Raw genomic sequence first — 25,178 nt, 5'->3', positions numbered from 1 at the left:
TTTCTGCGTAAACTTATGTGTTTACTTTGTTCTTTGTTTGCTCGGAATTATTCATTAAATGGTAGGCCTATTTAATCATTTTCTTAAAAAGAAATAATTGTTTTATGTTCGACCTTCTCCGGTCTTCAAAGGTCACCAGTTTCCAAAGACCTTCTTCTATATTGATCGATTATTGTCAACTATATTTCTGATACAAAAGTTTATTTATCCCCCCAACAAACAATGTTGAAAATAGTTCAATGAAATATCTTAATATCATCAAAAATGTTCCCCGCAGGAAACCATTTTACTTGTAATTTATATATAAAAAGGTAGCAAAAAATATATCGTTGAAATGTTAATCAGAAAACAAATGAAAGACTAACTTTTCACATGAAGGCTCGATACAATTATTGTGTGCCTCTATATCCTAATTCCTGGCTGTCTAAAATATTTCTTTGGCCTTTTTTAAAGGATAAAAATGTTCCATTGGCCAGTTTAAGCACAAAAAATCATATCAATAAATTTTTACCAAAAATCTTCGATTTCGAAATCTTCCTTATTATCATGGTATTTAGGTCGTAAATTATATCAATAAAGGGTTATGTTTAGGAAAAACTGTTATAATTAATTGACTTTTTTTCATATTTTTCGATAATTTTGGACAAAAGTAAAGCTAAATAAAACACATTTAAGTAACTTTTGTAAGTTAACTTTTTTCTTGAAAGTTAAGGTTTTTTTTTGTATTTTCAATAAAATTGAAATTATGTATTATGTATATTGTTTATTATAGGACACGAAGGAGGCTATTGCTCTTACTTTTTAATCATGATGACTGCTGGGTCATATTCATATCCAGCAAAATACGGAAACCTTTTAAAATCATATTAAGTTAGATCTTTGAACTAATGTATAAAATAACGTTCCATACTTTGATCTTATAATAAGAAGCAATTATTTTGACTAAATGCTTAAAAACTTAAAATCCAACGTATTTTTGTGAGTTATTTCGCCAAGTTTCCTAACCTGTCAAACATTGTGGCTATTTTTGTCTACACCATTATTGAGTATAGTATAGCTTTTAAATAACAAACAATTTTTAAGCTGCTTAATTAAGTCCTTATGATATGCATATCTTTTCTTCGAAAACTTGATTATAACGACAAATTGTAGGAAGAGATAAACATTAACAGTTTACGGCCATCGAATTCAGTGTAACATTATAAAAGTACAACTGTCGGTGTCGTTTCCAACTGTTGTCTCGTTTCTATATCCAAGGATACGGTATATATGTTTCTTGTATCCTGTGTACTTCACCACAGTTCCAACAATTAAAGGTAACACCAAGGTAATTATAATCTTTTGTTTTTGTTTTGTTTAGTTTTCTTTTAAATTCGGCAAATTTTATTATTCAATTTTATTCCTTTAAACAGAGATGCCATTTTTATCGACAATAAATGTAAATAACTTGCACTTTTCCTAACGTTATATTCTATGATTTTGCAATTTCAATTTTAAAAAAGAAAAGAAAAAAGGTTACACACATTTAATTTAGTTAATCATCATTTTGTCCATCGTCTGTTCCAGTAAACATGTAAATTAGAGCTTGTAAATGTACATAAATATGTTTAGAAAACAAAATAGTAATTACTCGTGACACATACCAGTAACCCATTCGTGTTTAATTGATATAACTACAAATATAAGCCCCATCAGGATCAACCCGTTGTTTTCTTAAGCAAGAAACTTTGCCTCTAGGTTCTACGGTAGATATAGTGCACTTTGAAAATACAAAAAGAAAACAACTCTGTAGAAGTTACTGTACAGTAGAAATGCAGACAGGAATTTCAACGAAAGAAATTTCAAAGTATTTTTTTTTAGAAAAATGCTACTATTAGATCTACTGTACCATGTGTATTAAAACATTAATACACGTCATAGTTGTGGCAGAAGGTGATAATCGGCCCGCAAAATGAATAATGGCCCCGATCTTTAATTTTGACAGCCTTAATGTGAACAATTCCTCGTTGTAACATATTTCTTACAAGAGTTTATACTTAATTGGGCCCCAGATAGCCTTTGCTCCATTTTAGTTTGACAGGGGATCAATGATAGTATTTATACATGTATACAATAATATTGATTGTACATTAAAATAAGATTTATTATATATTTACAAACATACCAGCTGTTTATTATTTACATGGAAACAAGTATAGAGGTATAAAAAGTTTAAATGGAGTCTTAATAAGACATTGTAGGTCACCCAATTTTGATTGATCATGTACTGAGGACAATACAATAAAGTGTACAGTCAGTGTTTAAGACAAAAAAATACTGAAATTTAAAAATGAAAATAAAAAAGTAAAGTTATCTCACCGTTTCACGATTAAAATTTAATTACAATTTATAAAAGAAACTGTAGAATATTTACATTAAAATAGATCTAAACTGTACACTTATACTGTTATTACAACTAATAAAACATTACTGTATATAAAATTGAACTCTTTATTACCAATTACAGAATAAGCAAACGTTTATTAATAAACATCCTTGAGCTATTTAAATAAGTAAACCATTAGTAGCTACTATATCTAAGTAGCCTGGTCTATAGGAGTTGTCTCTCATTAGTTACTATATCTAAGTAGTCTCCCTTACCAAAAAAAGGGCTCTCTGGTGAACATTGCGGCAAGTTTGCCGCAAACATTGCCGTGAGTTTGCGGCAAACTGCTTTCAGCAATTATTTACCATGCAAATGAGGTTTGCGGCAAATTTGCCGCAACTCATGAGGTTAGCGGCAAATTTGCCGCTAACTATAGGGGGAGGTAGCTTCTGTTTGCGGCAAATTTACCGCAAACCTCATTTGCATGGTAAAAGTTTGCAGATGTTCGCCAAAAGTTTGCGGCAAATTTGCAGCAAACTTCATTTGCATAGTAAATTTTCGGATGTTCGCCAGAAGCTTTTGGTAACACTGCGGCAAACTTCATTTGCATATTTGCCAGTTTCAGCAAATATGTTATGGCGATATTTTGGCAAACATTTTGGTAAAGTTCTGGCGAACAATTTTTTCAAACATTGGAATAATTAAAACTAGCTGAATTATAAGAAAAACAAATACATATTGGTTTAACACATTTTTTCAATAGAAAATAAAAGAAATATTACAAACATATCAGTAGAATAAAATGAAATTTGATAAATTTGTAAAATAAAGAAATTAATTCCCAAAAAGAGATAAATTTTACACACATTTTATTAGCAACTGATTCTATACATATTTGACTTTCATAAATTTCCACTCTTTAGTTATGATGCTATCATGAATTGTTTATATTACTTAATAATCAATTAAAACAAGAGCCGGTTGAACCGGGGTGATCCTAGATACAGAAAAGTATATCTTTTGAAGTTTCAGGGTTATGTCCCAGACAAAGTTCAAAGTGTGATAATTCCAAAATAGTTGTAAAATCCCACTTTAAATAACGACGTTATGGGCCGTACACATTTTTGCTTCAAGGTCATGCTGTGACCTAGACCTTCAAGGTAATGACCCAAATGTTGCATGTGACATATCGTCTCAATATGGTGATCATTTCGGTGAAATAGGTGTAAAATCCGACTTCAAATAACGAATTTATGGGCCGGACACGATTTTGCTTCAATGTCATGTTGCGACCTTGACCTTCAAGGTATTGACCCAAATGGTGTGTGCAACACATCGTCTCAATATGGTGATCATTTCTGTGAAATAGTTGTAAAATCCCACTTCAAATAACCAAGTTATGGGCCAGACACAATTTTTGTTCAAGGTCATGCTGTGACCTTGACCTTCAAGGCAACGACCCAAATGCTGCGCACGACACATCGTCTCAATATGGTGATCATTACTTTTAAATAGCTTTAAAATCCGACTTCAAATAACGAAGTTATGGGCCGGACATGATTTTGTTCAAGGTCATGGTGTGACCTTGACATTCAAGGTAGCGACCCAAATGTTGCGGGCGACAGGTCGTCTCAATATGGTGAGCATTTCTGTGAAATAGTTTTAAAATCCAACTTGAAATAACAAAGTTATGGGCTGGACACAAATTCAGGTTTGTATGTACGTACAGACAGACAACCCAATGACTATATGGTCCGCTGAAATTTTTCGGGGAGCATATAAACAATGTTTGACAATAGCTATTATTCAGCACATGTTGCAGTATTTCTTAGCACCAAAAATGGGAAATATAATATTGTTGTAAAAGCTAAAAATCAGAAAAGTTACAGTTTGAAATCTTCTATCTGGACAAAAAGTTTCATTTAAACATGAACTGGCATGGAATAACATACATACTTCGACATCCACTTAGACAAATCACTATTAATAACAATAAATACTAACAATAGCGTTATGTGTTATGCAAAAACAGACTAGACCAATAATGGCTTTCAAAATTGTAAAAATGAATCTCAAAAATATATTTTGGTCTTAAACAAACAACATATTTCATGGACATAATACCTTCAGATTTAAACTCATGTCATATAACATTATGATTGTGAGCAAAACAATATCTGACACGAACAATTATGGCTTTCGAATTTGTTAAAATTAATCACAACAATATATTTGGGTCTTATACAAACAACGAATTTCATAGACATAATTTTTTGTTTGCTTGTTTTGGGTTTTTACGTCACATCAACACAGTAAAGGTCATATCGTGACGTTCAGGTGCCCTTCCTTGCATTATTTCAGGCACGAACGGGTATCTGAGTAGAACCACTGACATTCAGTTAAGCTAGCTGGATAGCTTCCTCACAAGAAAGAATCCAAAGTCCCTGTCGGGATTCCAACCCACAGCGGTGAGGGGCAAGTGGTTTGAAGTCAATGACCTTAACCACTCGGCCACGGACGCCCCTCATAGACATAATAACTAAATATTTAAACTAAATGTCTTTAGTCATGTCATATAACAATTGCAAGCAAAACAAAAACAGACTAGAGCAATAATGGCTTTCAAAATTGTAAAAATGAATCTTAACAATATTTTTGGGTCTTATACAAATATAGACATAACTATTAAAGATTAAAACTAAATGTCTTTAGCCATGTGATATAATGATTGCAAGCAAAACAAAAACTGACTAGAACAATAATGGCTTTCAAATTTGTAAAAATGAATCTTAACAATATATTTGGGTCTTATACAAACATAAACATAATAACTTAAGAATAAAACTAAATGTCTTTAGTCATGTCATATAACGATTGCAAGCAAACAAAAACTGACTAGACAATATCGTAAGTTTGCATGAAATTGGCTTGGCAATTTATGAGATGTTGTTTAAAGATCAAGTTTACGGACAAAAGATAGACAAAAGCTCGCAATGTCACTTTGTTAGCTAAAAACGCACTACTTTACTCTTTCACTCTTCCAAGTTTCAGTGCCCTGGCCATTGTGTGTATTTTGGTGTTGACTGCTTTGGTGACTAAGCTACTCTCCATATTTAGTTTATAGGTGCAGTACACTGAAAAAAACAAGGTTTATTTTTCATTTACATGTTACCATGTTTATACTGGATAAAACTAGAACTATCACTGAAGGTGAATGATACCCCAAAACCCCACTATGACGTAAAGTGGCAGTAATCTATTAGTAAAGCCCACCTACAAATGAATAAAATAAACACCAAAGGCAATTATTATTTATTGCTGGCTTGATTTTGATCTGTTGGGATGAACATGTATTTGCATTGCAAAACCTACATTTATTTACAAATGACAAGTGGCTCATATATTATAAGTTTATCTAACTTAGTTAAGAAATCAAGGTATCATGTTAAAAAAACACCAAAATAACAAACAAAAGCGATCAGTGATCACATGTGTCGCCTCATGATGGCCAATTTCATGTTGGGACAAGTTTTGTGACAGACAGACAGACAGACAGTGCACAACTAGACTTGGTACTGATCATTCCTTTAAAGTTTGGATGAAATTGCACCAGTAGTTTTTGAGGAGTAGTCCGGACAAGCTTTTATGTATCTGGCAACACACAGAAAAAAAAAACACCTTTTCATCAAACTTGCCAAAATATCATTCAACCGGAAAACCTGTGCAATATGTGCAAGGACTTGAGCAACAGATCAATCCTGTAAAGTTTCATTGAAATTGCATTTGTGGTATAAGAGATGTAGTCCGGACAAACTTAAAAAAAGGGCCATACCTCTGACAAAAATCATTGAACCGGAAAATGCTGTCAATATGCACAACTAGACTTGGTACTGATCATTCCTGTAAAGTTTGGATGAAATTGCACCAGTAGTTTATGAGGAGTAGTCAGGACAAGCTTTTGTGTATCTGGCAACACACAGAAAAAAATACCTTTTTATCAAAGGGCCATAACTCGGCCAAACATCATTCAACCGGAAAACCCATGAAATATGCACAAGGACTTAAGCTACAGATCAACCCTGTAAAGTTACATTGAAATTGCATTAGTGGTATAAGAGAAGTAGTCAAGACAAACTTTAAAAATAAAAATTATTAAAGGGCCATAACTCAGACAAAAATCATTGAACCGGAAAATGCTGACAAAATGCACAACTAGACTTGGTACTGATCATTCCTGTAAAGTTTGGATGAAATTGCACCAGTAGTTTATGAGGAGTAGTCCGGACAAATTTTGTGACGGACGGACAGATAGACAAGACGACGGAGAAATGATCCCTATATGTTGCCACTACTCCTTAGAGGCGACACAAAAATGAACCATGCTGTGAACATGACAGCTAGGTCAGAACTCAAAGTTAAAACCAGGGTAATTCAAATAACCATTAGGATTTTTCTTCTAAATGCCACTGTTTGAAAGAACAATGTTGACTAACCAGTCTTACTTGTATGCAAAACTCACTTTTTCAATTATACATCAATAACAGTGGTTAAAATATACACAGATACTTTTCTGACAAATTCTAAATCATTACTGACATGATATCTGAGAAAAACTTGAAATGTGTCAATAAAACACGGATGCCCCCACACGCCACTGTTGAAGTGTTCTGTCAATCTTATGACTCTAGGTCAAATAGTTTTTGGACTACATGTGCCACAAGTTGAAAACTAAAAATCAACAAAGGGCCATTATTCTGTTAAATTTGGTTGCAGCAAAAATTCCTTCCTTTACTACCATCTACACATTAAGTTTGTTAATCCCTGGAAGTTTAAGCAAAATCTGCCATCTGGTTAAGAGGAGTTGCTTTCACAAAATTTCTACATAGTATATAGTGAAAAAATCAACAAAGGGCCATAATTCTGTTAAGTTTGGTCGCAGCAAAAATTCCTTCCTTTACTACCATCTACACATTAAGGTTGTTCATCCCTGAAAGTTTAAGCAAAATCTGCCATCCGGTTTAAGAGGAGTTGCGTTCACAAGATTTTGGGACAGACTGACAAGTGCCACGCTATATGCTCCCACATTGTGGGGGGATAAAAATAATCTTATTTTACTTACATGTTAAACTGTCAAATCCTCTTTTGTGCCATGCAGTATCTACTGCACTGGACATACCACTGCGGGTTTTACAGGGAAATTTCGGGGAAAGTCTTAATCTGCTGTGAGGTTTTTTAAGATGTGGACCACTTCTGATTTGTTTTCAACCTTTTACTGTCTGTGAGAACTGTAATTATTGTAAAAATATATTTCAAAAATATTTTCTGTATTTTAAAATTCATCTTTAAACGTAATATTGACAAATATTGAAGATTGAACACCAATGAATTGACAATAACATATTTATAATTAATGTAACACAATGTTCATACAGTTACTAGAATAAGTTTTGTTAATTATTAATGCTAATTGCACGACTTTTTCCTGACCAATTTTAGTAATCACTTTTATGAAATAATTCGGACTGCATATCGATTATTCATCACATGAAGATACATCAAATTGTTCTATTGAAGAGGACCCCAAATAGCATTACAAAATTATCACAGTATTATCATTTAATTGCTACACCATGATTATAAATATATATAAAAAAATCCTCATAGATTTCAACTTACCGTTTAATAGGCATTTTTGTTTGATGTATTGTTGAGGGTTGTTAATCACAATTGTATAAATCTGACCATTCACTGTCATTTGTAACTTTAGCATCTGACTGATGAATAGACCTTGAATAAAAAAAAAATACATATGTACAAACAGTATATGGAGAGATATTCATATATTGAAGCAACTGACATAACACAAACAGTTCAACAACACCAGTCAGTTTTGCATAGTCCTTTACTTTTGTAAATAACAAAATACAGAAAACAAACTACCAGTACTCACTTTAGTGCTGGCAAACATCTGGCAAAGGACATCCTCCGAGATCTTGTCAATAAGATCTTCCATGATGTTGTGTTCTGATACCATTGATTCTTCATGATGCACATCCCTTAAAAAGAATGCATGTATTTAATATGAATTTTAGTCTTAAACCAATGAAGGTAAAATATGATAAACAAGATCAACAAGGAAAGGCGGCGTTCAATGAACGCAACCCCCATATGACCCAGCAACAAGTACCAATGGCAAGGAGCCCAGGCGGACCCAGTTTGTCATGTAGAAATAAATACTTTTTTAAAAAAACAATTACACATTCATGTTATTTTGAAAAAAGAAATATGTACATGAATATAGAGAAACATGCAAAAACAACAAAGCCATTGTTCAAAAATTCTTTTCTCATATATGGATTGTATAATATTCTTTGGTTCCCTAAACCAAGAGTGTGCCAGCAATATAGGATTATACCATGATAAGCTGCATAGACATATAATTACAAAATAATTTTTGAAATTCTTCCAATTAAAGTACATGTTATTTCGAAAATATCATTGTAAATGTGTCTTACTCCATTTCCTTGATCTTATGCAGCAGATTCTGTCGACATAGAAGCCACTGCTGTCTCAATGATATTTCCAACACGTCTCTCCATTTCTTTTCATGTTTTTATTTCCAATTGTTGGTATATTTATATATTAATACAAATTGTTGACCCTCACCGGCCCACCTACACTATCAATCATTGCTGTAAGAAAATGAAAGAAACAAATTATTTCATTAAAGTATACAAATATTTTGTCAAAAAAAACTTCACATGGATTGTAATTTACATAACCGTGATAATAACACATTGCATAAATTAATATAGAGCTATTTTTAGCTGCCTCATGTACGTTGAATATTAGTACTGTGACTGTGTGTATTGGCAGCCTAGTGTAAACTGTGTCTTTTATATAATGTACATGTAGGATTCTGTAATGTCTTACTAAAAATTGCATTGTTGCAAGATTTAATTTAGCAACGTTTTATCATTTGTTTTTCAAATTTCTCAGTGACTTTGGGGAAATTAAAACAGTTCAGAGGGAAGTTTATAAAACATTTCACAATAGGAAGTGGCTAGCCGTACGGCTAGCCAAAAGTTCTAGCCGTACGTGAGTCACGTACGACTAGCCAGGACACACTGTATTGGCTAGCCGTACGGCACTTTTCAAAATTATATGGAGTATATGAGTCACGTACGGCTAGAACTTTTGGCTAGCCACTTCTTTCACAATAAGGAGTAGTTTTTACAGCTCAACACAAACAAGATACATGTATTCTGTATAATAAATTAATTATTTATTAAATCTGAAACATAAATTTGGTCCGCATAATTTTACATGTTTGACATCATTGGAAGACAAGTAAATAAACACTGATAAATCATAATATTCATTTTGGTTACGAGACCTTACATCTATGAACTCATAATCAGTATATAGTACTTAATGTAAAAACTATGATGGCAATACATTAAATCACTTACCTGTTTCCTAACACCGCATTCTGTGTTTCGACATTTCACATACAAATAACCAGACACACCCTGTTTAAATTCAACATGTTGTCAAAAGTTAATCAGTGCTGTTAATGTAGCCAACTGTCCAAGTCTACATTTTTTACAAAATCTTAGGTTTGACCGTAACACGCCAAACTCAACGATTCTTCTTCCCTCTTTCCAACCCTCATTACACTTACGAACTTTCGCTATAAGTCTATGCAAGATTTCGATATAGCGGAAGTCAGTGCGCGAGCATGCGCTTTGTCATATCTCGTTCAGTTACCGCTTACGTTTAAAATCGGTTGCTATGAAGCGACACTAAGTGTACATGGCTTTTACAACTAAAATATCAGACAAACACATTAAAACAATACACATAGACTACACATAGTTGTTTTCCATATTAATATTTTGCATTTGAAACTGATAGTCAAACAAATATCTCAATATTCTTACTGATTTAATGTATTGTTTACATGTGATGACAGCAGCGCTGTGCGTTAGATTACTTTCGGTTCAGAAAATTCATTTGTTTACCATCAAAACTCATATGTTTACCATAGGAACCACATATTGATAGAATGCAAATTAAACAAAGGGAAAGAAAAAATTGTCCGTTTCTGAAAAAAAAATCGAATAAATAAATACAAAGTCTTTTTAAAAAGTCCCTTCCTTGAGTTCATTTGAAAGGGGAATAATTTGGTGGAATTTAGACAGGGAAACAGGGAGTTATCTTTCATGGCTAGGGAATATGGCCGACTGAAATTATGCAAGCAAGTTTGTAAGTGCATTATCAACCGATTTAGGAAGAGTTGATGTCTTGTAGAGCTGGTTTGGTTGAGCCGTAATACTGGTTACCTGCACTATAGTTATGTTCTATAATAAAGTCGGAATACTTGAGTTTTCTGCATCTTTTTACACTTTTTTTGAATCGACCGAGCGTATCACGCTGTAAGACGCCATGTTAGATATCTGCGGAAATTACGTCATTTTCTTGGGGAATACTACCACGTGACCGGGGATATCCGCTATTATTAGAATTCCGACTTTATACGTAAACAAACGAAGTTCGTTACGATAAATGGCGAGATATGGCGGTAATTGTCGAAGATTGCCGATTTCATTATGGGTCTTCTACCTTATAATTTTTTAACTGTTATTGTGAACTACAATACCCTCTATGATACATATGATGTTTCAATTTGATAACTCATAGGCAAAAAATAAAAAAAAATTTGTTTCCACTTCCCGACCCATTAAAATAAGGTTGGGTAGGTAGGTTATATATATAGGTAGGTACATGAAGGACTTTTTTTATATGTGCATAATAATATAATTCCTTGGCAAAATAGTTATTTACTGAACAAAGTTGGATTAACTTTCAGAACTGATATGTTTGTGGCGATTATCTGGCAAACTTGTTTTTATAGAAAAGTTTCTGGTGAACTTTCAGCGAATATATTTTTTGATAGAAAGATTCTGGCAATCTCTGGCAAATTAGTTTTCCACTGAAAGTTTCTGGCAAACTTTTGGCGAACAACTTAATATTCTGGTGAATTCGCCGCATAGTCGCCAAATGTTTGCCACAGAGTTGCCACTAGTGGCGATATCTGGCAAACACTTGACACAGTGTTTTGGCGAACTAAAAGGTTGCAGCGAATTTGCGGCAAAGTTGCGGCGAGTTTACGGCAAACCTTTCATTTTGGTACGGGCTAGCCTATAGGAGTTGTCTCTCATAAGCTTTTCAAAATAATCAACATATATAAATTTGTCATTTGATAGTTCATACACAATACAATTCTATGACAGAAAAAAAGAAAAAAAAATATGTTATTTTTAGCTTAGCAGGTCATTAATGTGTCAAAAAATATGTCTAATCCCAAAAAAATCATATCTAATTATAATTTTGGAAGAAAAATATTAACATAATATCTATTAATATCCATGGAGGAGGTGCCACACCGAAGGGAGGAAAACAACAGTTAGCATTTATTAACTTACCTATTTAGATCTGACTGGATAAAGAATAAGTTTATTAATATGTATAAGTTAATTTTAGTCTGATATAAGGTCTGGCACCCCTGGTGAAGAAATAGTTTTTAGCAACATGATGTTATAACATCATAACATCATAAATTCCCTTCTGACATGTATTAGTGTTATTTTGATTTTAGATCTCTCAGTATTATAAGTTCCAATAAGCATTATTTATAAAGATATTACCGAATTCAACATTTCATGTAAATAAAGGGAGGTAGTAAGAAATTTATTTTCTGTAAATTCTAAGTCAAATTTTCCAATAAGAAATGAATGCATATAATTTATTGACTACATATAATGAATGTGCACAAATATTTGCAGTACACATTTTACATATTCTTTGATGTTTGAAAATTGTTTTATTTGCTTAATTATTTAGTTACATATATATTTTTTTGCAAGTGTTGTAAACACACAATAAAAATATCAATCATAAAACATACAGGATCTTTAAAGTTTATTATTATTAAAGACCTATCATGAATTTATTTAATAGGAAAACCACTAAACTTTTCATTTTGATTTATAAAATTTGAGGAGGATTTTTAAATTCATGCCCTTCGAGATTTTTGTATATTATTATTGTATAAATATAGAAGTTTCTATAATATATTTCAGTGTTTTTTTTTTATATTTGTTCAACCTAAAATTGATAAATTTAGGTTATTTCACTTAATATTGTCGGTTTAGAGTTAATGTTTAGTTTTGAAACAAATTACTGCCTTATTTTAAGTTATAGTGAATGTCTGTAGGTAAACCTTTCTCATCTAAATATCAATTAAGTTATTTGGTGATATTTACTTCAAAAAATTAGTCTTTTAGAGAATTTATTACAAATTATGTGTTAATAAATAAACAGGCGTCAGGGGACTATAAAGCATACAAATTGGGTCCCAGTATTAGTTTTTTAGAGATTATTATAAATATGTGGGTGATAAATTGATACATTATCAGTTTACAAAAAATATTTTCAATTTAATGCCAGGAGGAGGGACTTGAGCATGTATCATATACTATTCATTTTCCCTGATGTACAGACTCAATCAAACCGAGTCTGCAATTCTCTGTAAATTTGCTGTGATTAATGCTTCCGAGGGATCGCTTTGTTTCCAGATTTTTGAGCATGTATGATATACTAGAGACCAATCATGACTTCTTGATAACATTAGTTATACTTGAACCTATACATAATTTATGATTTAATGAATATATTTAGATTTTAAGTGTCATTTAACCATTAAAAAAGGGGGAAGACCCTACTGTAAAGGCTATTGTTTTGTTCCAAATATGCTTGAAATTGGGCAGAAAGGTTGTTTCGATGATTTCTAGGTCAACTTTTAATATCAAAATCTAGGTCACACAGTCCCACTATGGAAAAACCTTGCTAACGCTCTAGAGGCTTCTGTTTTGATCCAAACCATAGGCACTTGGTTTCGGGATAAAATAACCCTTTGAGAGGTTTGTAGAACTCAAATATAATTGAATGTTACAATTATTTTTAACGTAGACGTCTCTTTCCTAAAACCGTCATTTTCCCGATATGACTAAAAAATTAGTAATATCGGGAAAATGACGGTTTTAGGAAAGAGACATACTCACTTACACATATTATACTCACTTTACATGATAATACTCGAAAGAGAGTGTTGCAGTTTAAAAAGGTAGAATATTGATATAATTATTTTACCAGATGCTTTCTTCTTTGAGGGGTTGTTTTAAGAAGTAACTGTAATTTAAAGTTTTTGAACTTTTAGATTTTGAACGTATGTAACAAATACACTAATTGCATTGACTTGTAGTATGTTTGATATTTGTTGCAAATATGCAATATTTCAAAATAAGAGTCACAAATCGAGAAGAGATATGCCTGCTTAAGTGTAATTGTAAAATGATTTTGAAGCACTGCAGTATGTCTATGATGTAGAGGTAGTTGTTAAAGAAAATGAAGTTAAACTGTTAAAGAAATTGTAAGGCTTATTTTTCACAGTTACTAAGATGTTAATCAGACTTAGAAATGTAATTACATCACACAATTATGATTAGAACTATCAGCAGTTATCGAAATAAGTCAAATATCCCACTTGCCTGAAGCCCGGGAAGTTAAAACTATTATTAATTAGTCTTTTTTTCTCTGTTTATGCAGTCCTCCAAAGGTAAGCATGTAGTTGCCACTTTGTCCGACCCGCCATCTGTCCGTCCGAATTTTGTGTCCATGCTAGTTGAAAGTTCTCTGCAACTACTGGCTGGGGTTCAAGGAAGCTTTATGGAAACCATCAATATCAAGTGAAGAATCCCTGGTCATCGGCTTGTTCTGGTCAGATCCTTTAACTCGAAATGACTGCCCTTGATAAGTTATGCAGTATGCGTATAGAACAATAATCATTTCCTCGTTACTTCTCTGCAGCTAATGGCTGGCATTCAACAAAACTTTATGGGAACCTTCAATACCAAGAGGAAATGAGCATACCAACGCCTTGTACCAGTCAGACCCTTTAACTATGAGTTATGGTCCTTGATTAGTTATAAATGCAATTTGCGTATAGAGCAATAATAGTTTCCGCGCTACTTCTCTGCAACAACTAGCTGGAATACAATAAATATTATGGGAACTCTCAATATCAAGAAAAGATGTGCTTATCGTCCGACGTCGTCTTGTTCCGGTCAGACCCTTTAACTTATAGCTTTGGCCCTTGATTAGTTATGCATATAGAGCAATAATCCTTTTAACGCAATTTCTCTGCAACTAACGGCATGAATTCAACAAAACTTTATGAAAACCATCAATACCAAGAGGAGATGGGCATATTGTCGCCTTGTACCGTGTACTGGTCAAATCCTTTAACTCTGAGTTATGGCCCTTGATTAGTTATAAATGCAATTTGCATATAGATCAATAATCGTTTCCGTGCTACTTCTCTGCAACTACTTGCTGGATTTCAACGAAACTTTATGGGAACCTTCAATATCAAGAAAAGATGAGCAAATCATGGCCTTGTTCCATTCAGACCCTTTAACTTAGAGTTATTGCCCTTGATAAGTTTGCAGTATGCATATATAGCAATAATCCTTGTCACGCTATTTCTCTGCAACTACTGGCTGGAATTCAACAAAACTTTATGAGAACCATTAATACCAAGAGGAGATGTGCATATCATTGCTTTGTTCCGGTCAGAGCCCTCAAGACATAGTTATGACCCTTGATTAATTTTGCATTATGCATATAAAGCAATATTTCTATTTCTTTTCAACTACTGGATTGATTTCAACCAGACTTTATTGGAATCATCAATACAAAAAGGAAATTTGCATGCCATGATAATTTTTTTAAAAAAGCCTTACCTTGTATTTATTCCGTTGTTGTGTTAGTAATAACCAGTACTAGTCGGGGGATATAAATTTAACAAATTTGCTTGTGATTTCACTGCAATAAGACCGGACCAAAAATGTTGCTTTGTTAAAGTTCTTTTAAAGATTCTAAACTATATGTTTTCTTTAGCAATCATTGAAACTGAGAGAAAATGCCTTAATGGAGAAGACAAAAGCGGAATTACAATGGTTAGAGCAGCAAAGACAACGAATCCGAAATAAAGGTGCCGATGATTCATACCCTCAGATCAAGAAACGACAGAGAGGCCTCAAGATGAAGTTACAAGAACAACAAGAAGAGATTCACAGAATGAGAGAAGAGAGTAAAGCAGCAGCAAAATAGCTAGTTTTGAGGAAATGTTTTTTAGCAAGTTTTGAGAAAATGTTTTTTATTTTTTAAATTATTATTTATACATAAATAAGTAATTTTAATAAAATAATAAATTATGGTCAGCTATTTCACTGTGGTGCCTAAACTTAAACACTGGCTAGGCAAAATGTTTAAAGTCACTTGATTAGAATTCTTGTTTACTCACCACTGTGGTTTCAAGTTTAACAATTAACTGTAAAAGTCTTCATGTAAGAAAGCTATCTAGCTAACATGATAAAGTTGTCTTAGGATGCCTGGTTCTGCAAGAAGCTTGTCTGAGGGTGCCTGCCTCACTGTGCATGATATAAAGCAAATAGGAGCACCTTAGGTCTTCCTCCAACATTAATGCTAAAAAGTCTTCATATATAAAACTTTTTCAATTGAAAATCAACCAAAGACTTACAATGTTACCTGTTCAATAAGATATTTCTTGAAATATAAAGTTGATTGTAGTTTTATTGGTATCTAATATATAACTTTGTTTGTTACAGAGTAAGTCAAAGTCTGTAGCTGCACCAAGAGGCACATTGTAGGGGTTGGATGCCCAAAAGAAGTTCACACTGAGGCAGAAGTTAGCTCGGTGAGTGTAGTGATACGTAAATATTTGTATTTTTGTATGTATCATCGTGGTTGAATAATAAGTTAGCTCTAGTAGGCACAGATTCCTATTTTAAACATGCATTCTCAATACGACTTACAGAATAGGTAAAAACGCTTTCCACGCAGCATGTACATCTTATTATGTGCTTTATATTTTATTCAAAGCATCTGTTCCGTTAAACATGTTCCGTGTTTAACTTAGTTAAGTCAAAACAAAAAAGTGATTAAATGTCATAATTTGACAAAATATTTATCGCGCAATAGTAAATAATGAAACGTACGTGACTGTCTCTGTTAGAAAAATGACCTTTAAATATTTTCATGATTTAATACACCCATAAACACTTTCAATATGATCTACGTAAATAACCAAGGTATATCAAGTGAAAAGTAGGAGTTGCTTCTCTTATCTTCGAGTAAAATAGATACCGCTTATGCTAAAACAATACAAAATAAACCGCTAGTTTGTTGTAATTAAATATCCGATTTTAAAATGTATTACACCATCAGAAAGCTTTGGATCTTAGCTTCATCACAGTATAAACTTCAACATATCTTTTGACTCCAAAGTATCTCAATAAACTGTTAAACCTACCATATGTCAGACCATTTTACATACCATTTATACAGTGAGATACGCAACCCATTTTCTTTACTTGATAAGAATAGCTTGTCGTCTGCTAGTTCTGAAGGTGTTAATCGGTGTATTGGTCTTTTATAAAACAATTGTTTGGGTTTTTTTTATGCCCCCACAAAGTGGGGAGCATATAGCGTTGCACTTGTCCGTCCGTCCGTACATCTGCCCGTCTGTACGAACCCAGAGGTACTTGTGTGACTTGGAGAACAATGGACAACAGTAAATTCTCTTTGATCCTATTCATTCCGTTTTTAGCTCACCTGTCACAAAGTGACAGGGTGAGCTTTTGTGATCGCTTTTCGTCGGCATCCGTCCGTCCGTCGTCTGTCCGTCCGTCGTCCGTCCGTAAACTTTTACGTTAAATGACATCTCCTCATAAACCACTAAGCCAATTTCATCCAAACTTCACAGGAATGTTCCTTTGGTGGTCACTTTTAAAAATTGTTCAAAGAATTTAATTCCATGCAGAACTCTGGTTGCCATGGCAACCGAAAGAAAAAACTTTAAATATCTTCTTTTAAAAAAACCATAAGAGCTAGAGCTTAGATATTTGGCATGAAACATCTTCTAGTGAGTGTCTACCAAATTTGTTCAAATAAAAGCCCTGGGGTCAAAATTGGCCCCGCCCCGGGGGGTCATTGATTTTCCATATATGCATATAGTAAAAACTTAAAAAATCTTCTTTTATAGAACCAAAAGAGCTACAGCTAAGATATTGAGCATCAAACATGTTCTAATAGGTGTCTACCAAGTTTGTTCAAATAAAAGCCCTGGGGTCAAAGTTGGCCCCACCCCAGGGGGTCATTGATTTTCCATTTATACATATAGTAAAAACTTTAAAAATCTTCTTTAAAGAACCCAAAGAGCTAGAGCTAAAATATTTAGCATGAAACATCTTCTAATGGGTGTCTAACAAGTTTGTTCAAATAAAAGCCCTGGGGTCAAAATTTGCCCGGCCCTGGGGGTCATTGATTTTCCCTATATGCATATAGTAAAAACTTAAAAAATCCTCTTTTAAAGAACCAAAAGAGTTAGAGCTAAGATATTTAGTATGAAACATGTTCTAATAAGTGTCTACCAAGTTTGTTCAAATAAAAGCCCTGGGGTCAAAATTGGCCCCGCCCTGGGGGGTCATTGATTTTCCCTATATGCATATAGTAAAAACTTAAAAAAACTTCTTTTAAAGAACTCAAAGAGCTATTGCTAAGATATTTTGCATCAAACATGTTTTAATAGGTGTCTACCAAGTTTGTTCAAATAAAAGCCCTGGGGTCAAAATTGGCACCGCCCCGGGGGTCATTGATTTTCCCTATATGTGTATAGCAAAAACTTAAAAAACCTTCTTTGAAAAAACCCAAATAGCTAGAGTTAAGATATTAAGCATGAAACATCTTTAAGTGAGTGTCTACAAAGTTTGTTCAAATAAAAGACCTGGGGTCAAAATTGGCCCGCCCCGGGGGTCATTGATTTTCTTTATATGTGTATAGCAAAAACTTAAAATCTTCTTTGAAAAAACCCAAATAGCTAGAGTTTAGATATTAAGCATGAAACATCTTCTAGTAAATGTCTACAAAGTTTGTTCAAATAAAAGCCCTGGGGTCAAAACTGGCCCGGCCATTGTTTTTAACTATATGTGTATAGTAAAAACTTCAAAAAATCTTCTTTTAAAAAGCCCAATGAGCTAGAGCTTAGACGTTTAGCATGAAACATCTTCTTATGGGTGTCTACCAAGTTTGTGCAAATAAAAGCCCTTGGGTTAAATTGGCCATGCAACGTTGGGGGGTGGGTTGGAGGGGCCTTTATACAGGTGAGCGACCTCAGGGCCATCATGGCCCTCTTGTTACTTGTGTGTCTTTTTATGCTCCCCGAAAAATTTCGGGGGAGCATATAGTCGTCAGGTTGTCCGTCCGTCCGTCCGTCAGTCCGTACGTACGTCCCGAATTTGTGTCCGGCCCATCACTTTGTTATTTGAAGTCGGATTTTAAAATTATTTCACAAAAATGATCACCATATTGAGACGACGTGTCGCGCGCAACATTTGGGTCGCTACCTTGAAGGTCAAGGTCACAGCATGACCTTGCAGCAAAATCGTGTCCGGTCCATAACTTCATTATTTGAAGTTGGATTTTAGAAATATTTCACAGAAATGATCACCATATTGAGACGACGTGTCGCGCGCAACATTTGGGTCACTACCTTGAAGGTCAAGGTCACAACATGACCTTGCAGCAAAATCGTGTCCGGTCCATAACTTCATTATTTGAAGTCGGATTTTAAAAATATTTCACAGAAATGATCACCATATTGAGTTTACGTGTCGTTCGCAACATTTGGGTCGCTACCTTGAAGGTCAAGGTCACAGCATGACCTTGCAGCAAAATCGTGTCCGGTCTATAACTTTGTTATTTGAAGTTGGATTTTAAATAAATTTACAGAAATGATCACCATATTGAGACGACATGTTGCGCGCAACATTTGGGTCGCTACCTTGAAGGTCAAGGTCACAGCATGACCTTGCAGCAAAATCGTGTCCGGTCCATAACTTTGTTATTTGAAGTCGGATTTAAAAAATATTCCACAGAAATGATCACCATATTGAGACGATGTGTCGCGTGCAACATGTGGGTCGCTTCCTTGAAGGTCAAGGTCACAGCATGACCTTGCAGCAAAATCACGTCCAGCCCATAACTTCCCTATTTGAAGTTAGATTTAAAAAGTATTTCACCGAAATGATCACCACAATGAGACATTGTGTCGCGCGCAACATTTGGGTCGCTACCTTGAAGGTCAAGGTCAGGGTATGACCTTGCAGCAAAATAATGTCAGGCGCATAACTTTGTTATTTGAAATCGGATTTTACAACTTTTTCACAAAAATGATCACAATATTTAGACAATGTGTCGTGCACAATATTTGGGTTGTTTTTACACTTTGAACTTTGTCTGTGACATAACTCTGACACAACAAGAGGTATACCTTCCTGTGTCCAAAACTTATTCGGGGAGCATCACCCGGTTCAACCGGCTCTTGTTTTAAGTACCATTTTGTGAGTATATCCGTACGTCTGTCCGTACGTCCCGAAATCTTGTGAATGCAACTCCTCTTAAACCGGATGGCAGATCTTGCTTTAACTTCCAGGGATTTGTTTTCATGTGAGGAAGCTATCCATATAGCTTATGGACCCTTATTAGTTCTACTCAGGTTCCTTTTGTGCCTTAGATAATACACTGAATGGCACCTGATATCTGTCTAAACCAGAAAAGTTGGAAAGTCGCCATGTAATCTTTACAGCATTGGTGCAATGTAAAACCCAACATAAATTATTACATATAGATTTATATAATTCCATCATGTTAAAGAGACAAATATTTGACATATAGTGTTAACAGTCAAACAAGGACACATATAAGGTTAGTTTATTTATTTATTGTTTTATCATGCTGTCTAGTACCATGATCTGTGGGGATAATAGTCTACTTGATATATATGTAAGGCAAAGTTGTTTCAATAATGTTAGATTAAAGTAAGTAAATGGACTCAGAAATCAACGTTGTTTTCTTTATTGTCAAGGTACATTTACCTCCCTTGTATTCACAGTACTGAAATCAGTACTTGTTTCCATCCATAGTTAGAAGTAAAATCCACTGTTAATTGATAACAATTTGAGTGACAGAGTTTAATTGGATCACAAGTTGACAGTGTAAACAAAGTTATATTTTGCCAGTCAGCTTGTGTGTGCAATCTGACCAATTTAAACGGGCTCGAAATATATGAAGGTCTGTTCTGGTAATAAATAATTTAACATTCGTGGTGAATATCAGAAATTGTTTCTTAAATTAACTCCAAACATATTATAACAAATATCATTGTTACATTAAAATTGTTTTTAAAATAAACTTTAAAGTTATGTTGAAAAATTTACCTACATAATGTATATTTGTATTTATAGGTGAACAAAGATAATCTGAACATGTATATTCCAAGGTTGTTAGAGGCGCCTCTTCTCATCTGTTTTAGTGATGACAGCTGGCCAGTTGGAGATGGTAAAATGACTAAAACATACCTTAGTTATAAATAATCAGAGTCCTTGCAAAGGATTTTCATATGGGTATTTGCATGAAACTTGACACTTGATTAAGGGTAATAATTGCGTATAATTTCCTAGACATATTACTCTTGCAGGAATTTTTTTTCTGACTGCATTATACCCCTTCTCAAACTCTATAGAAAATTCATTGTTCATATTTTTTCATTTAAGAATGTTATCTGGAGAACAAGTTATTTTATTCTGGTTATACTTGTTCAACAATTTTAGTAATGAAGCTACACGAATATAATATTCTTTATATCACATATCCAATATAAGAACTTTTTCATTGATGCACTTTAAAGTGTAACACTGACATTCCCTGCGTCTTTTTTCATTATGATTGTATAACGTAAATGATAACACATCAAAATATGTACACGGCCTGTGCATTATTATTTTTACAGAGTCGCAAAAGCAGCACAGGTATGTGATAAAGTATAATAATGCACTGTTTATTGTTCAAATGCTTTGTAATTAATCACCAAGGTTTTTCGGCCTTTGTTATTGTATTTCTGCGTATTTGAACTTCTACGATGCATTTTTCTGCAACAATATAATCATAATTGATATTTTCTAAATATAAAATCCAACATAGATCAACTGTATTTTTCAGGTTATCTATACCAGCATTGTGTCCACTGTTTTTCAACAATCAACAAGATAATAAACCATCAGTGCGACAGGGGGCGGCCCTTGCTCTCCCAAGAGCATAAGGTATAAACAGTTTTTAGTCATTCCAAACCTAATACTAGTAGCTAATAAAAAATAAGCATTATAATTAAAGATCTTTGTTGAAGTATTTAATGCCTAGAACTTTTAAATGCTATCAGCAAAATATTGTTACAAATGTATTCACTACATGAAATGGCTGAAATTAAGAAAAGGCCTCTGTGGTCAAACAGTTGCGGTCACTAACTTTGGATCATTTGCATCTTATTGCAACAGTTCAAATTCCAACAAGACCTTATAGCCCTTTCATATGGGAAAGCTATTTAGCTAGCTTAAGTGAGGTCAGTGGTTGCACCCAAGTGTCCAGCTTGATCTGAAAGAATGCCCAGAGGTTTTATTTATCACTTAAGCTTTATAATGGTCATACATGACCAAGACTTTTATTCATAGCAATAAAATAATTGCAAAATAACAGTTTAACTGATATTGAAATTTGTTGTTACAATTTAAATTTAGCCTACTTTATATGAACATACCATTTAATTACTTTTTTGTGGAGCAGAAATAGGAAAAATTGGGACAGTAGAATCTAACAGACTATGGTAGTATATATAGCATATTTATTACTGTGGTATTGCCGACTATTTTATTAGGTCAAGTTTTGGGGGATTTCAGTGAAACTTCACAGGATTGATTGTTACCAAGCATAGTTCTGCATACTCTCTTTATTTTCCGCTTGATTTTGTTTGCACAGTTATGACCCCCTAATGGTCAATTTTCAAGTTAAATAAGCTTGTCTGCGCTTTCCTCACCAAAACCGCTGGGTGGATTTCATTGAAACTTTGCAGGATTGTTTGTCACCATGCCTAGTTGTGAATAGTCAATTGATTTTCAACTTAATTTTCTTTTACACAACTGTCAAAGCTTCCTTTTGTAGGCATAAGTCACTTTTCATTGACAGCTCTTGTTTCCTACATTTCTTTGACCATGCTTTAAATTGCTTTAAATATTTTAGATCAAATAAAAGTTCCGAGATCTGATCTGAAGAAGTTTGCAGAGGTGTTTTATGCTGTACCCCATGAGGAGAAAGTAATAAACTCTATAATTTCCAGTGCCGTAGATGAATTCTGGGAACAAAGACAGTATGGCGAGCCATTAACCGATCTCCACCCTTCAGAAGCATTTTATACACATGAAGAGATTGACTCAGATTTGTTAAGTAACAGTAGACGTGTGTTCAAGACAATATTTGATTTATTTTGAGAAAGTATTAGAAACATTTATAAAGAGGAAGAATATGATTCTCCTGTTGCTTGGCACAAACCGAAACGAAAAACTAACAAATTTTATAAAGGTGTTTCCCCTCCGATTACTATAGATGTGCTAAAACCTGTGGTTCAGGAAGCAGTTATTGACATATTAGGTTTAAAAGGGGCCAAAAAATTGTCGGAAAAGACTAAATGGGGTATTCGTAAAAAGAAGGATCTTGTTGACAAAATTTTGGTGCAAGAATTGCGTGAAGAAGAGCCTGAGTGGGTTAATTATGATGATGATGAATTAGCAGTGAAAATGCAACTAACTGAAACAATATTTAATGATTTATTGACAGATACTGTTCAGACAATGAACAAAATCTTTCGCAAGAAGCAAAGTTTGCAGCAGCAGACATAGGCAGCTATTTGATCTGAATTATGTAAAAGCTTTTGTGATCTGATTTCATGCAGATGCTTCTTTCTGATCTGATTGATGCAGATGCTTATTCATCTGCAGTTACAGCTAAATGAGTGATCTGAGTAGAATTAAGAGCTTGCACATGAATTTTATATTCTGGGGTTTGAATTGAGAACAGAGAATCATGAAGTAGAGCTAAAATGGCATTATGGTCTAGAGAATTTGTTTCATAACCTTTTTGCATTTGAAATATAAGGGATTTTATTTATTTTTTTCTACTCTATTAAAATAATACACTCATCCTTTAATTAGATGATATTGCTCATGTATCAGTGTTAGTTTATTTTGACAATTTAGATATATTTATTGTTTGAATAATGATAAAAGACTTCACGAAGGTCTAACAGTACCTGTAGCATGAAGGTCAAAGCCTGAAGTCCAGTCTGTAAAGGATGCAAGATATATAAACTTTAAGAAATTGTGATACCCTTGCATTTTCATACTCTTGTTGGTAACTTTTGAAAGTCGTTGATTTCATTGAAAATGAAAGTGCTCATTTTGAACATTGAGGAAAGATAGTATTTTATTAACTAGTTGCAGGGATTTTTTTTCATAGATCTGTGATATTTGTTTTGTATTGATATACTGTGAAATTAAGATTGTTTGTTTAAGCCATTAACTGTCCAGTCTTGTCTTAAACTAATGGAATATTGGACATGCTCACTTGTGACAATTAATGCACAGAAGGGCAGCTGAGGGTCTACTTTAAATTGCCAAGTATATACAGTAAACAGATAAATTACCATGATTAGAAAAGATAGAATAATGAAATACCTGAGATACATTGTTAAATGTAGCTTACAGTTCACACATGCAATTCTAAAAATTTAATGCTAAAAACATGATTAAAGGGGTTTTTTTTGCATTACAAATTTTTCTGATTTTACTGTATTACTTGTTTTTTGGAAGCAGTTTTGTTTGTTTAGTCATTATACTTCTAGGTTTGAGTGCAAATGCTCTTTTTTATAGATTACGGAGTAATGCCAGCCATGTATATTAATATATTTCTTCTTTTTATTATTGTAATGTGTAGTCAAATGTATTGAAAAGATTTGTAAATGTTATTAGTGGACTGAAATTAACCTTCACAAGCTGGACTTTTTTTTTCCAATATGCCTATAAAATACCTATATTAAATAGTAAACCTTTCATATTTTGATCTTAGACAATTGTTTTGTTTTATATTTCCGACAAACAATTAAAGGTGTAACCTCTGTAATGTGGTCTTTTGTAGACCAGTTATCTCTTCCTTCAACATCCTCAATTCCTATTAATGTAAGACTTCACAATCAGTTCTGCATGTTTAGAGTGACCTCTTTGTCTAATATTTTTATACGCATAAAGAAAATGACAATAGGCCATGATGTCTTGTATTTAAAAAAAAAATGTTATTCCTCCAATTTTTTTGGGGAAAAAATAAACATTTTACTGTTCTTTGATAACTGATGCATGTCAATGTCAGCATTACTATCACATGATGATCTACACATATCTATAACAAGCAAAATGAAGACCTGGAAATTGTTTCAGTGCCTCTGTTACAAAAGTAATGTCATATGTACCTTTAATACTAGAATGTTCTTACCATAATGTATTTCATAGGTAAAGTCAGTCTGAACTATAAATTTCGTTTTATTTCATATTGTATTTTTTAAGAAGTATCTGACGTTAAAGTTAAATGTTTTTATTTTGATAAAATTCATTTTCTTGAATAAATTCATGCAACGGTTAAACATTTAGTTTATGAAATAAAAACTTAAAACGTGAACTTATTGTTTACTAGGGTAAGTGTACTTATGAATGATTGTTTTATACATATATAT

At 33.3% G+C, this 25,178-nt stretch overlaps 3 long non-coding RNA genes across 3 annotated transcripts; 1 reads left to right on the top strand and 2 right to left on the bottom strand.

Annotated features, from left to right (window-relative positions):
• Positions 1–3,103: 3,103 nt before the first annotated feature.
• On the bottom strand, positions 3,104–7,903 carry LOC132721808 (uncharacterized). The gene is made up of 2 exons (XR_009624519.1): positions 7,485–7,903; positions 3,104–5,499 (listed from the first exon to the last, which is right to left on the bottom strand). It is a non-coding gene; the product is annotated as an uncharacterized LOC132721808 (long non-coding RNA).
• Positions 7,904–8,042: 139 nt separating this feature from the next.
• Positions 8,043–9,003, bottom strand: LOC132721806 (uncharacterized). Its single transcript, XR_009624517.1, has 3 exons — positions 8,881–9,003; positions 8,316–8,421; positions 8,043–8,152 (listed from the first exon to the last, which is right to left on the bottom strand). It is a non-coding gene; the product is annotated as an uncharacterized LOC132721806 (long non-coding RNA).
• A 6,388-nt stretch (positions 9,004–15,391) lies between these two features.
• LOC132721807 (uncharacterized) lies at positions 15,392–24,272 on the top strand. Its single transcript, XR_009624518.1, has 4 exons — positions 15,392–16,208; positions 20,815–20,908; positions 21,569–21,669; positions 22,640–24,272. It is a non-coding gene; the product is annotated as an uncharacterized LOC132721807 (long non-coding RNA).
• The last annotated feature ends 906 nt before the right edge of the window (positions 24,273–25,178 follow it).

This window comes from Ruditapes philippinarum, unplaced genomic scaffold (genome assembly GCF_026571515.1).
Source record: "Ruditapes philippinarum isolate M1 unplaced genomic scaffold, ASM2657151v2 ctg9100_1_1_1_1, whole genome shotgun sequence".
NCBI lineage: Eukaryota > Metazoa > Mollusca > Bivalvia > Venerida > Veneridae > Ruditapes > Ruditapes philippinarum.
This window is presented reverse-complemented; position numbering and strand designations above follow the sequence as displayed.